The sequence below is a fragment of the Petaurus breviceps genome, unplaced genomic scaffold (assembly GCF_028583685.1).
Source record: "Petaurus breviceps papuanus isolate PSGF00001 unplaced genomic scaffold, PetGlider_PUasm1.0 175, whole genome shotgun sequence".
Classification (NCBI taxonomy): domain Eukaryota; kingdom Metazoa; phylum Chordata; class Mammalia; order Diprotodontia; family Petauridae; genus Petaurus; species Petaurus breviceps.
Window position 1 is genome coordinate 50,792,454 of NW_027185764.1, and position 14,452 is coordinate 50,806,905.

Here is a 14,452-nt window from a genome sequence, read left to right on the forward strand (position 1 = left end):
CTATGAGCAAAGCAAAATTGAGACAGGCTCAAAGGAAATGCAGAAAGCACAAATTTAGAGAATCCATCTCAAATGTTCACACTGACTATTTGTGGCCAACCTGTAGTAGAATATTCTGAGCTCTTATTGGTCTGATCAGCCACAGTAAGACACACTGTAACTTGACTCTAGCTTAGGGATATCATTTTGACCATCTTCCAGGAGGAAGAATAACCTACTAGTCATCAAACAGCAATCAAATCTAATTGGTTAATGTGATTGGAGGTGGACTATATTAAAATGAAAGACTCAGTATCTCTTGGCTAGGGAAAATGTACCAGACCACCCATAGCTTTTGGTTTTCACTTCAAAGAATAAATACCCCACCCAAGCCTGAGCAGAACACAATGAGCTTCTCCACTTTAGATTAAATTCCTTGTAAGGCTGAGTGGGGTCTGACCAAGATCAAGGAGAGTCTATGCAATCTCATTATCAGTGATGTCCTTCAAGAAAAACTGAACTTTGGAAGAAGGCAGGGAGCCCTGAATCTCCCCAAAATATTGGTTGTTAATAGTGATTTCTCACAGCCTTATCTAAATATCACCAATTTCATGTATTACTAAAATATACATTTGTAATAAGCATGTAACAAGACACTGCTATGTGTTAAAATACCTACTGATTTTTTTTTTTGAAAAAACAAGTTAAGGGAATAAAAGAGAATTCTGAGCTTTGTGTAAAAAAAATTTAATAATACTTTTAGGACTCCACAAAATGATTTCCTTTATTGAATTGGATGTAATTCAAGAAAGGATTTTTATCTGCAAGTACTATGTTTAAATCTTATTTTCTATATTTCCAAATGTATGTTGAATTCAAATACTTCATGAAAATATGCCATTATGCATAATAAATGTCATAGCCAATGGTGCTTGATAATGATGACTTAAATTTATTTTTGCATGTTCCCGGAGGTGCTTTGTAAATTTAAACCATTCTTCTTGCAACTCGGGAACTAATGTACCTAAAAGTCATTCCAAATCCTTGCAAGCCATGTTTATTTGAAGTTTAACTCCTTGAAAAATGCTGCTAATGACAGACAGGCATAGTTCAAAAGGATATATCTTTCTGCTCCTTTAACTTTTCAAGTAACAGTTGAATTGGAAAGCTATATAGTTGCTTGAAAAGCACTATTACATATAGTAAAGAAGATAGTAAAGATGGATCAAAAAAGGATAATTTGTTGAAAATGAAATTTTAGGGGTAGCCCATGGCCAGATTTATACAAATCAAGTTCAGTCTTAGGGGCTGCCCCCCAAATCAATAATATTTATGCTCATAAAGCTCCCACCCAGAGTTCCCATTGGGAACTCTATAAATATAGTTTGAATATAGCTTGAATATGGCTAGGTTTCCACAGATGTGGATGTTAAAGGATCCCTGGATCTTATACAAGCACTAAAGCTAATATCAGGTACAAAACAGCCTTCACTCTACCCCAAAGAAAATTATAAAAACATATAAAGGACTCACAGTAGCCCATAAATAATCAAAACAATTCTCTTTTCTTTTCAGTGAGTTCCACTTTCCTTAGATTATTAAAATCCTTCACATTCATAGCACCACTCCATGGAATGGAAACACATTTAGAGTTGTCATTGTCATAACCTCCCAACATCCCACTAAAGTCTCATTTTCTAAGGGCCCTATATAGTCTCCTGGGCTCATAGCACTGACTTGTTTATAGTCCTCCCTTTTAATGGGAAATTCTGTTGGGATTACTAAAGAGACAATTTCCTTGTCTTCAGATCCATGCTGTCCAAATAACTTTAGGTAATTCATCCTCTATATTGTGGCTGTAGTCCCTTGCCACTCCTTTGCTTTAGAGATCATGTGCATGAGCCTCTTCTTCTCCAGAGGCTATGATTGTTGAGGAATTCTCAGGAACTCCCTGCCCTCTGATGGAATCTGGATTTTAGAACTCTCGCACTTAAGGTTGCTGTAGTTCTGTCCTTCATTCTTGAAGAGGGTCATGACATCAGGAAGATGGTACCATGACTTGCAGGTAAAGTGGATTTAAGTGAGGGAAGGTTGTGCAAAGTCACCAGCCTCACTTTCTTCTCTAGAGCCATTTGGGTCCAGTGGCAAGATATAGATTAGGACAACTAGCTATGTCTCAGCTAAGGTTTCTAGAAAGGCAACTGAAGAGGTTGGCACTGCCCAGGAAATCCCCTTCTTTTTTTGAAGACTGGATTCCAAGATCGAACTGCCCAGGAAATCTCTTCTTCTTCACTTCCATTCTCACCACCAATTCAGGAGACTGGAGTTCAGGTACTTAACATTGTCCAGAAACTCCCTCTTTCTCTGTTCTGAGGTTTAGGAACTCTCAAGGCTCTTCAAGAAAGCTGGGAACCAGGCATTCCCATCAGTTAGAGGAAGTTGTTTTCCCATACATGATAACTTTGTTTTTGATACATTATGCAACTGTGACTCCAGAGCTGCAGCTAGGAGTTCTCCAGAGTCACATGGACAAGTGCTCATAGCCTTCATGTGCCTTGCTCTGAGGGAGTTCTTAATGGCTCACTAACCCACTAACCCAGGTGACTCAGGTCAGCTTTTTGCTTTGCTGATCTCATAATCTCCAAGGCAAGGTGAAATGGACAAAGAGAGACAAAGACTCATAGCAGTGGGATCCAAACAGTTCATCTTGGAGGAATTTTATCAACAGGGTTGGTTGCATTGGGTATGTCAAATACCCTTCATTGGGAAATACTTTCAGAAATCCTAAGTAAAGGCTCACCACCCTGTAAACTCTCAATTTAATCAAGGAGCTCCCCTAATTAACCTCCTACAATTGACCTTGGCTGAAAAAGTTTGTGATACTCGTGAATTACATGTAAATTGGCATTCAGGATTTTCAGTTTGGCTTTTCTAAACATTTTGTGAACAATGTAGCACAAATCCATTAGCTCCACCCCTTCCCCTTATTTTAAAAAATCATTTCACTTTTTCTCTGGGTTACCAGTATAGACAGATAACAAGAGGAGTAAAGGGAAATAATCTTTATTTATTCTGTCCAGTAAGTACAGTAAGTAAGTGTGCCAGGCGCTGTGCTAAGCATTTTACAATTATTATCTCACTTGATACTCACAGTAATCCTGGGAGGCAGGTGTGATTATTATTCCTGTATTACAGATGAGGAAACTAAAGCAAACAGAGGTTAAATGACTTGCCCAGCGTCATACATCTAGTAATGTCTATTTGAACTCAGGTCTTCCTGACTCCAGGCCTGGTATTCTGTCCACTATACCACCTAGCTGCCTCTGTCTATCACAAATGGACATTGATTCTTGTTGTATAATCATATGACTTTCTTCAGCTTATTGTCTATGAAACGTATATGGATTCATCATGCAATCAAATGCACTTTACGATTTTTGTGTACATTTACAAGATTAACTTTACATTTTATCTCTTTGTTTGAAGTTATATTCTAATGCCTCATGGAGGTGACGCTGAGATCTTAAAATGCAAACCCTCATGGGCTCTACTGAGCTGGAAAGAATTCAAATATGGCCCTGTTAATAGACTCTGTGTTTGTTGCCTGAGAATAAACTCATCTAACTGAGTCTGGAGAAGTATCAAAGGGTTTGCCGCCCAGTAACAACATTTTGGAGGGTACTGGAAATTCATGAAATGGACAAAAAGTACAAAATGGCCCTTTGGCTTGTGGAGACCTTCTTCCATGTCAGCAGTCACAGAAAAGTGACTGCAGGTGCTAAAAATGACATAATTCTGAATTCATGCATTTTATAGTTCCACCAAACTGAGGACCCAACTGTTTCTCACACTGGTCCCCCATACTTGGAAAGTACCCCATTTTCATTTTGCCTCTTAAAACTCCTACTTTCTTTCAAAGCTCAGCTCAAGCATTACTGTTACATGGCCTTTCCTGATTCCTACCACTCTTCCTCCCCCTGCAATCTAGTTCTGCCTCCCCATAAATGTTATATACCTTTTATATATAAATATATTTTATATATTGGGGGCAGCTAGGTAACACAGTGGATAGAGTGCCAGGCCTGGAGTCAGGAAGACTCATCATCTTGAATTCAGATACAGCCTCAGACACTTACAAGCTGTGTGACCCTGGACAAGTCATTTTACCCTGTTTGCCACAGTTTCTTCATCTGTAAAATGAGGTGGAGAAGGAAATGGCAAGCCACTCCAGCATTTTTGCCAAGGAAACCCTAAATGAGATCACAAAGAGTCAGATACAACTGAAGATATCTGAACAACTATGTATATTTTGTATATATTTACATGTGTATGTACATGTCATTTTCCTCCAATAATATGTAACCTCCATGAAGCAGGGACAGTTTCATTTTTGTCCTCATTTCCCCACTACTTAATACAATGTCTGCCACATAGTAATTATTTAATGAATGTTTGTTGCTTTATTACTTAGTCTTAATATGCAATCTTTTTTTAAAAAACAAAACAGAAAACAAAAACTAGTTGATACAAATTGGAGCAAACAAATGACATTCCTAGTGACTTTTTTTTTTGCTATAAATTAAACCAGAAGATATAAAGGAGTTGTAGCTAAATGGACAGGTGCTTTGCATGTGCTCCTTGGAGAGGTAAATCAAAGAACTGGCAGATTTGGGTTTCATTGTGTGTCAATGAAAAACATCCTTTTAAGGGGGCACTGCTCATAATGGGGTGTAGTAGTAATAGTTTAGATTTTTATAACATTTTACATTACTTACATGGTACTTTCCTCACAACTGCTCTCCTGTGAGGAGGGCAAATATTGTCCCCATTTTCTGGATGAGGGAGGTAAGGCTCAGAGAGGTCTAGTGATTTGTGTATAGTCATATGACTAGGAAGCTCCAGAGCCAGTACTCCAGCTCAGCTGTGTGTGTGTGTGTGTGTATGTGTGTGTGTGTGTATGTGCTTTGTTTTGTTTTGTTTTACCACAAATCCAGTGTTTCCTCTATACCGCATAAACAGGTAAGCATCATGAAGACAACTGCAGCTTAGGCACTGACATCCATTTACAGAGGCTCCTCTATGAAGAATCAGATGAGATCCTCCAGACTTCCCAGCGACTTCCACGTGGTGCTGCCAATGCTCTGGCCATTGTCCTCATCCCCTTCCCACTGGAACCTTGGACTCCACCCCTGGAACCTCCCAGACTGGGATAGGTGAGCTTTTGACTTCTTGTGCCTGGAATCAGTTCTCCATGACATTTTATAGCCACTATTTCCAAATCTTGCTGTCAAAGGCATGCCTCAGTCTTCATCCTCCACCCCTACTTCTTCCAGCTCCCCCTACATGTTTTCTTTACCATTAGAATGTATGTTCCTTGAGAACAAAAAACAGGAGAACTTTTTGTCTTGCTTTCTTTTTTTTAATTTAAATTTATTTATTTACTTTTAGTTTACAGCATTCAGTTCCACAATCCCTTGAGTTTCAAATTTTTCTCCCCCTTTCTCTCCTCCCCACTTCCCCCCAGTGGTGGCATGGAATCAAAGATAGGTTCTACAAATACCTTCACGTTGAACATTAGTAATGTTTTAAAGAAGGATTATAACCAGTGGGGTGAACAATGAGAAAGAAGGGACAAAACAAAACACAACACAAATGAGAGAGAGCAAATACTTTGCCTCAATCTGCATTCAGACTGTAGTTCTTTCTCTGGGTGTGGATATCCCTTTCCATCATGAGTCTTTTGGAGTTGTCTTCTGACCTTGTATTGCTAAGAGGAGCCCAGTCTATCAGAGTTAGTGACACATACGATGTGTCTGTAATTGTGTACAATGTTCTCCTGGTTCTGCTCCCCTCACTCAGCATCAGTTTATAGAAGTCTCTCCAGGTTATGATGAAGTCTGTCTGCTCCTCATTTCTTATGGCACAAGAGTATTCTATTACATTCATATATCACAACTTGTTTAGCCATTTCCCAATTGATGGGCATCCCCTTGATTTCCAGTTCTTTGCCACCACAAATAGAGCTGCTATAAATATTTTTGTACATATGGGTCCTTTTCCCACAGTGTTTTGCTTTCTTGTATTTGTATCTTAGGTACTCAACACATAGTAAATGCTTAATACTGGTTTTATCATTTATTCATTCCAAAGTACATTCAGCCCATGCTTTGTTATTTAGTGACATCAGTGTGAAAATGAGACTACTCAGAATCCTCATGCCTATACATTATGAATCCTTTCTTCAAGAGGAGAATTGGAAAGTGCTGAAATAGGCAAGCATTGAACAGCATAATAATAAAATAAAATTTGCTGCTTCCTAAAAGACAGGAAAGGTCTAATTGTAGACATAGCAGCTATTTAAGGATCAGCTGTCTGTGTAAAAGTCAGCTAAATGAAGGTTGAAGTAATTGCTAAATTAGAAGGATAAAGATCAGAAAAGGATACTATAAGGGACTGGAGCAGATCCAAACTATCCTGCTTAAATCAAATGGCAAATGACAAAAGCAGAAAGATTAATTCTGACTGGTACCATTCCTATGAAAGTTTTTAACTGTTTATCACAGTGAAGTTAAAAAAAATAAGGAAAACATCTTATCCATCAAACATTAAATCTCCTAGCCAAATAGAAAGATATGACAACCTAAAGAAACACTAATGGAGTGTAAGTTCATTTGGAAAAAATATCACTAAGTAGTATGACTGAACACTATAAACAGTATTGCCTCAAAATAGAGAAAAGCAATTGAAAAGAAAACAATCCTACTGAGGGTTTGACTAGAGATTCAGCTAAACCAGATTATTTGATGAAAGTAGGAGAGAAACATACAAAAATGGAGCAGTTCTGCTGCCATTTTTATTTAATCTATTTTCAGTTATGACAATAGTAGAACTGCAGCATTTGAACTTTATCTCAGTTCACAATAAAAAATCATGGAAATGAAGAAGAGGAAGTCAGGACAGATGGCTGTACATGACCAAGGATGTACAGAAGGAATCTATTTTAGAGTCAACATTGTTTTAGAGATGTTTGTGAATTAATTCTTTGATATATTTCAAAGAGAGGAATATTCCAAAAGAATGGTAAAGATCATAGATAGTACTTTAACTAAAAAAAAGTTGACTGAAAATCCACAAGTAACTACCAAACCATATTCTCATGTTTTTAGCTCTATAAATAAAGTTTTGGGGAAAATAGTGTGTGCATGTCTAGCAATTAGAACTATCGCTGTGCCCAAAGAGGCTAGAGAACTTTGCCCTCTCCCTCTGTTCTAAGGGCACCATTTGCTCCATATGTATACAGGCAATGATTGTACTAGATTCAGACCTGGGGGAGACTGACTATCTAGAAGGAAGGTCAGATTCCTTTTCTCCAATTTCTTTTTTCATGCTCTTTGGTTCATTATATCCCAACACTGGTACCCCAGGGAAATAATACTTAAAGCTTAGGTCATGTGTAAGGGTCTCCCCAAAAGCATGTAGTACAGCCTAAACCAGTTATTAGAAACATATTTATTTCCAATACACAGGAGACTCTACTGATATACTCTATTGGAATATTAAAACCATGGAAACATAAAGCATTTGCTGGGACTGTTGAATAGGTATTTTACATTTCATCTTGGCTCTCCACTATCACAGTCCACCCATTCTCTCATCTCTCAAGCAGATGTATTCTGATAAACCAGGTCAGATTCAGATCTTCCTCTGGACAGGATTTATCATGTCTAAGAGTGTTAGATTAGTTGCTGGGGACTTCTTCCAATATACAGGATGACCTGTTTGACCCAGCCCACAAGCAGCAGGGGCCATGGACTCATCCATTGATTTTGCCCCCATTTTGTAGTGAATTCAGTGGGGCAGATACTTTTTAGTAATGTAATTGCTTTCAGTGTGAGTCACACTGTCTCCATCTATCACTTCAGTCCTTAGAGAAGTAGCCCTTATCACTTCGCTCCTGGATGATTGCAGTAGCATTTTGGTCAGTCTTTCTGCTTCAGGTTTCTCTCTCTCTCTCTCTCAGCTGCCAAAGTGATTTTCCTCAAGTACAGGTCTAACTCTGCCACCTCCTACTCAATAAACTTCATTGGCTTCAGGATCAAGTTAAATGCTCTGTTTAGTATTTAAACCCCTTAATTACCTGGGTCTTTCCTACCTTTCCAGACTTATTACACTTTACTCCCTTCCACATAGTCTGCAATCAAGCTCCACTGACTCCTTGCCATCCTTGTACACATGACCCACTCTGTGCCTAACTCTCCCTCATTCCTGGAATACTATGTCTCTTTCCCTCTGTCTCCTTGCCTTCCCTGACTTCTTTCAGGATTCAAATAAGATCCCACCTTCTGCAAGTAGCCTCTTCTGGTTCCCTCTCACTCCTTGCTGGCACCCCTTGCTACGTCCTCCTCTTTGAGATGGCTTTCTGTCTGTTTTGTATATGTCTTGCTTGTGTGTTGTCTCATCCATTTTAATGTGAGCTCACTGAGAGCGGTGACCACGTTTTTCCTTTATTTGCTTTTCTAGTACTTAGCACAATGCCTGTCATTTAGGAAATAATAAATTTTTTGTTGACTGACCAACTCACTGATTCTAGGACTATAAATTGCAGAGCATTTGCTATTCTGCAGAGAAGGTTTCTTGCCATTATCTTCTTACACCAGAGACATCATAGGTGTGATCCAGAAATAAAAACAAAAGCCAACCCAAACAAAAAGTTCATATAAAGTGTTGTTGTTGTTTGTTTATGTCCTATTCTTCATGACTCCATTTGGGTTTTTCTTTGCAAAAATATTGAGTCGTTTGCCATTTTCTTCTCCAGCTCATTTTACAGATGAGGAACTGAGGCACACAATGTTAAGTGACTTTGCCCAGAGTCACACAGCTAGCAAATGTCAGAGACTGGATTTGAACTCAGCTCTTTTTTTTTCATTTTTCAAATGCTTTATTAACTTCTGATTTACATCATTCATTTCCACCAGATTTTGAGTTACACATTTTCTCCCCGTTTTTCCCCTACCCACCACCCCAAAATAGCAGTCCCACAGGATATCCCCTCCTCCAATCTGCTCTCTCCCATATCTTCTGTCATACCCCCTTTGACTTTTCCAGTAGGGCATGGTGGATCTCTATGGTCCAGTGCCTGTATATCTTATTTCCCAATTACATGTAAAATAGTATTATTAATAGCATATATATATATATTTAAACATTTGATTTTAAAACTTTGAATTCCAGATTCATTCCCTTCCTCCCTTGTCAACCCCCCTACTGGAAAGATAAACAGTTCAGTATAGGTTGTACATGTGTAGCTTATGCAAAACATGAACATAGTCGATATATTGTAAAAGACTGACTATGTTTCCCTCCCTCCTATCCCACCCTCCACTAGTTCTTTTTTTTTTTTTAAAGCAATTGGGGTTAAGTAACTTGCTCAAGGTTACACGGCCAGTTATTATTTCTGGGTGTGGTACTGAGTATCTTAGCCCAGATTTGATCCAGGTCGGAGCCGGTGCTCTTACTCGCTGTGCTACCTGGCCGCCCCCCACCCTCCACTAATTCTGTTCTCTACTTTGATCCCATCTCTTTTCAAAAGTGGGTGCTTCCGATTTCTCTCCCCCCCCCAGCCTGCCCTCCATTCCATCATCCTGCCTCTCATCCCCTTACCCCCTACTGCCCTGTAGGGTGAGATACCCTATTTACTGTGTATTTCATTCCCCTCCCCGAGCCAAATTCAATGAGAATAAGGTTGACCCATTCCCTTTTGCCTTCCCATTCTTTCTCTCCATTGTAACCATTTTCCCTTGCCTCTTCTATATGAGATAGTTTACCCCATTCTGTCTCTCCCCATCTCCTCTTATTATATTCCTCTCTCACCTCTTAATTTCACCTTTTAAGTATCATCTTGTCCTATTAAATTGGTCCTGTGTCCTCTATGTATATATACCTGTAAACATATATACACACATTCACATATGTATTCATATGCCCGTATACCCTCCAATATAGACATATATGCATATATATGTATATATATTCCCTTCAACTATTTTCATACTGAGAAAAATTTCATCAGTTACAATTGTCATTTTTCCATGTAGGAATGTTAATAGTTCCACTTTGATAAGTTCCTTATGGTTTCTTTTCCCTGTTTACCTTCTTATCCTTCTTGTATCTGAATGTCAAATTTTCTATTCAACTCTGGTTTTTTCATCAAGAATGCTTGAAAGTTCTCCATTCGACTGAATGACCATATTTTCCCCTGAAACATGATACTCAGTTTTGCTGGGTAGGTGATTCTTGGTTTTAATCCCAGATCCTTTGACCTCCAGAATATCATATTCCAAGACCTTTGATCCTTCAGTGTAGAAGCTGCCAGATCCTGTGTTATCCTGATTGTGTTTCCAAAATATTCAAATTGTTTCTTCCTGACTGCTTGTAATATTCTCTCCTTGATCTGGGAATTTCAGAACCTGGCTATAATATTCCTAGGATTTTTCTTTTGGGGATCTTTTTCAGGAGGTGGTCAGTGGATGATTCTTTCAACCTCTATTTTGCCCTCTGGTTCTAAGACATCAGGGCAGCTTTCCTGGAGAATTTCTTGGAGGATGATTTCTAGGTTCTTTCTTTGATCATGGCTTACAGGTAGTCCAATAATTTTGAAATTATCTCTCCTGGATCTCTTTTCCAGGTCAGTGGTTTTTCCCACGAGATATTTCACATTGCCTTCTATTCTTTCATTTGTTTGGATCTGTTTAACAGCATCTTGATTTCTCATAAAGTCATTAGCTTCCATTTGCTCCAATCTAATTCTGAAGCAATGATTCTCCTCAGTGAGAGGAGATTCTTTTTCCATCTGGCAAATTTTGCATGTTGCCACTCAGTCATTTGACCCCTGGACTTTTTGCCACAGTAGGACTCTGCTATCAGACAGGGGAGCTTCTGTCCCAAATGCTGGGGTTTTCTCAGCTGCTGGAGGTATTAGTTGGGAGCCCTTGCTGAAGCCTCCACAGGTTCTGGCAAGCTGGACACACACCCCAGGACTTCTACCCTAGACCACAATCCAGATCCAAGCAGATTAAAGCAAGAGTGATAACCCCTCAGACTGGTCGCTTGGTCCCCCTACACTCAGCAGGCACTGAGCTGGGCTGTACTGCTCAGTGGCTTCTTGCCCTGGGGGCAAAAGCCGAGGCACTCCCAACTACTGGGTCCCAAAGTCCATACTGCACTAACCTCTCACTTTGTCCTTCCCATCTATGTGTTGATAAATCTGGAAATGACCACAGTTACAGGTGATCTGGAGTCCCTCCAGCAGGTCAGGCCTGCCCTGGGGCTAAAACCTGGGTGTGGAGCTGGGCTCAGCTCCCAGAGCACTGTGCTGGCTGATTCCTGCCAGGCCGTCCTCAGCAGGATGTTAGCTTCTCTGTATCATTTTGTGGGTTCTGTAGCACCAAAGTTTGTTTAGAGTCACCTTTTACATGGATTGGGGAAGGTGGAAGGCGGGACGTGCAGGGAGGACCTGCTTCTGCTCAGACATCTTGACTCTGCCTCCAGAACTCAGCTCTTCTTGATTCCAGGCCTGACACGCTATCCATTGTGCCACCTAGCTTTAAAAAAAAAAAAAAATCAACTGCACAAATAGACTGTGAATAACATGGTTTAAAATAACTTTGTAGGGAAAAGACTGATAAGTTTTAGGTCATTTTAAACTCATTATGAGTCAATAGTGGGATAAGGCTAATGTGTTCTTGCCAGAACCAGGGAGGTGATTAGCCCCACTATATTCTGCTTCCCTCCTTAGACTGCACCTGGAGCATGACATTCATTTGTGAGTACCGCACTCTAAGAGGAGTAACCAAAGTGAATAATAATAATAGCTAACATTTATATAGCACTTAATATGTGTCAAGCACTGTGGCAATCGCTTTATAATTGTCTGATTTGGTCCTTAAAACAACCTTGTCAGATAGGTGCTATCATAATCCCTGTTTTACACATGAGGAAATGAAGGCAAACAGATTAAGTGACTTACCCAAGATCACACAGCTACCGAGTGTCTGAGGTCACATTTGAACTCAGGTCTTTGTGACTCCAGACCCAGCTGCTCCATCCCATCTAGCTGCCAATTATTACTAGTGAGGAATTTTGGAGCTAAATCATATTCAATTCAGTAAGCTCCATTAGTTATTTTCTACTGTGAGCCAGGACCTGTGCTAGGTGCTGAGGGTACAAAGACAAAAATGAAAGACCCTGTCTCCCAAGTGTCCACAAAGTCATTTCTGGGGGAAGCCCAAAGGTACAGTCAAAGGGTTGGGACTGGAGATATGGGAAGGATAGCTCTGACAAAAATGCACTTGAGGAGAGGAGAGTGGTGTCTAAATAAGGGAGCCCACCCAGTCTACAATTCAGAATCAGGGGGATTCTTAAAGGGGCCATAGGATTGTCATACCCTTTCCAATAGCAGTGACACATGTCTGTTTATCAATCTCTGAACAAGAGGAGCATCTGAAAGACCTCTCTAGGTACAGTGAACCCATCTTCCAGTTGCACCCTGAGATGAGCATAATTCATTAAGGTTGCAAAAACGTGTCTCCTTGTTTCATGTTGTGCTTGATGTTCATAATCAGGGAGTTCAAACAGTTAACCTCTGTTTTTACATCTTTAAAAGAATCTTGTATGACTTTGAAATGAGCATGGTCATAGTCACATAACTACTTTTTTGCAAATGCTTCTCATGAGCACTGCAATATATGACGACTAAATGTGCCGTGAGATGATGTTTCATGTTGCTTATGGACATACAATGAAGATGAAATGAAAATACCTTATTGAAGGAAAGCCTTTAAGGCAGCATTTTGCTCTATTGAATCAAAGGCAGCAAAAAATAAGAACAGTAAGAGCTCGTATTTTCTATGCCTTTAAGTCAGTTGTGACTATAGAAATGTGGTCAATATATAATTACCTTCAAAATTGTGTTGCCTCCAGCACAGGATACGTCCTCTTTGTGTAGTTTTTCTAGTCTAGTTCTTCCCAACTGTTTTCTTCAATTCCATTTATATTTGCTTACACTGAGGACTATGATGTTAGAGTATGCATGTGGTAACCACATTGACATTGATGGAGAAGTTTAAAAAAATCCCTTGTATTTTTCATCATTTTGTTGTCCTCCTTTGAATTTCATCCTTAAATATTCTCAGACTATTTTGCTAAATTGGGCTTCTTGCTAAGCATTCCTCAAATTTTTTTTTTTTACTGATGCTGAGTGAGAAGAGCAGAACCAGGAGAAATCTGTACACAATCACAGACACATGTGTGTGATGACTAACTTCAATAGACTGGGCTCCTCTCAACAATGTAAGGTTATAAGACAACTCCAAAACACTCATGATCGAAAGAGATATCCATATCCAGAGAAAGAGCTTTGGAGTCTGAATGCAGATTGAAGCAAACTACTTGCTGTCTTTCTTTTTCTTGTTTTGTTTTGTTTCCTTTTTCCCACTGATCATTCCATCGGTTATAAATCCTTTTTTACAAACTGACTGATGTTTGATGTGAAGATATTTGTAGATCCTATATTTGATTGCAAGCTGCCATGGGGGGAGGGGAAGGAGTGGGAGAAAATTTGAAACTCAAGGGACTGTGGAACTGAATGTTGTAAACTAAAAGTAAATAAACAAATTAATTAAAAAATTGTTTTTTCCTCCATTATTTTTTTTTAAAGCAATCGAGATTAAGTAACTTGCTCAAGATTACATGGCCAGTTATTTCTGGGTGTGGTGCTGAGTATCTGAGCCCGGATTTGATCCAGGTCATCCCAACACTGGAGCTGGTGCTCTTACTCGCTGAGCCACCTGGCCTCCCCTAAGAAATTGGGGTTAAGTAACTTGCTCAAGGTTACATGGCCAGGTGTTTCTGGGTGGGTGCTAAGTGTCTGAGCCCAGGATTCGATCTCCAGGTCATCCCAACACTGGAGCTGGTGCTCTTACTTGCTGAGCCACCTGGCCACCCCCTCCTCCATTATTTCTTAATGTTTTGTGACACACAAATAATCTTCATAATCTTCCACTACCTATTCCATGAGATTACACTGGTGTTGACCTTGGGTTCAATAGCAATTGACTTTGAAGAGATCATTTTTGTGCTGGCTCTTTTGTGTCTTTACTGTTCCATTTTGGCAATTGATTTACATTGGTAATACTTATTAGTAATAGTGTCTCTATTCTTTTTCCATTTTTTTTTGCATCAATAGAGAAAAATCAAGTTGAAATCTTTCTTCTAATTTGGCTCTGATTTTACCCTTTTTTCTAACAAGTTGATGATTTGACTTGTTGAGAAATGATCTGACATCATTAACCAGTCATTTCCTATTAAAATATAATCAATTTTACCTTTTTGTGTTGTGATTTGCTGCTAATTTAGTATGTTATCTTCTATATCTCTTCTTGAAGAAACTAGATAGAGAGGAATGATTCTTCTGTGT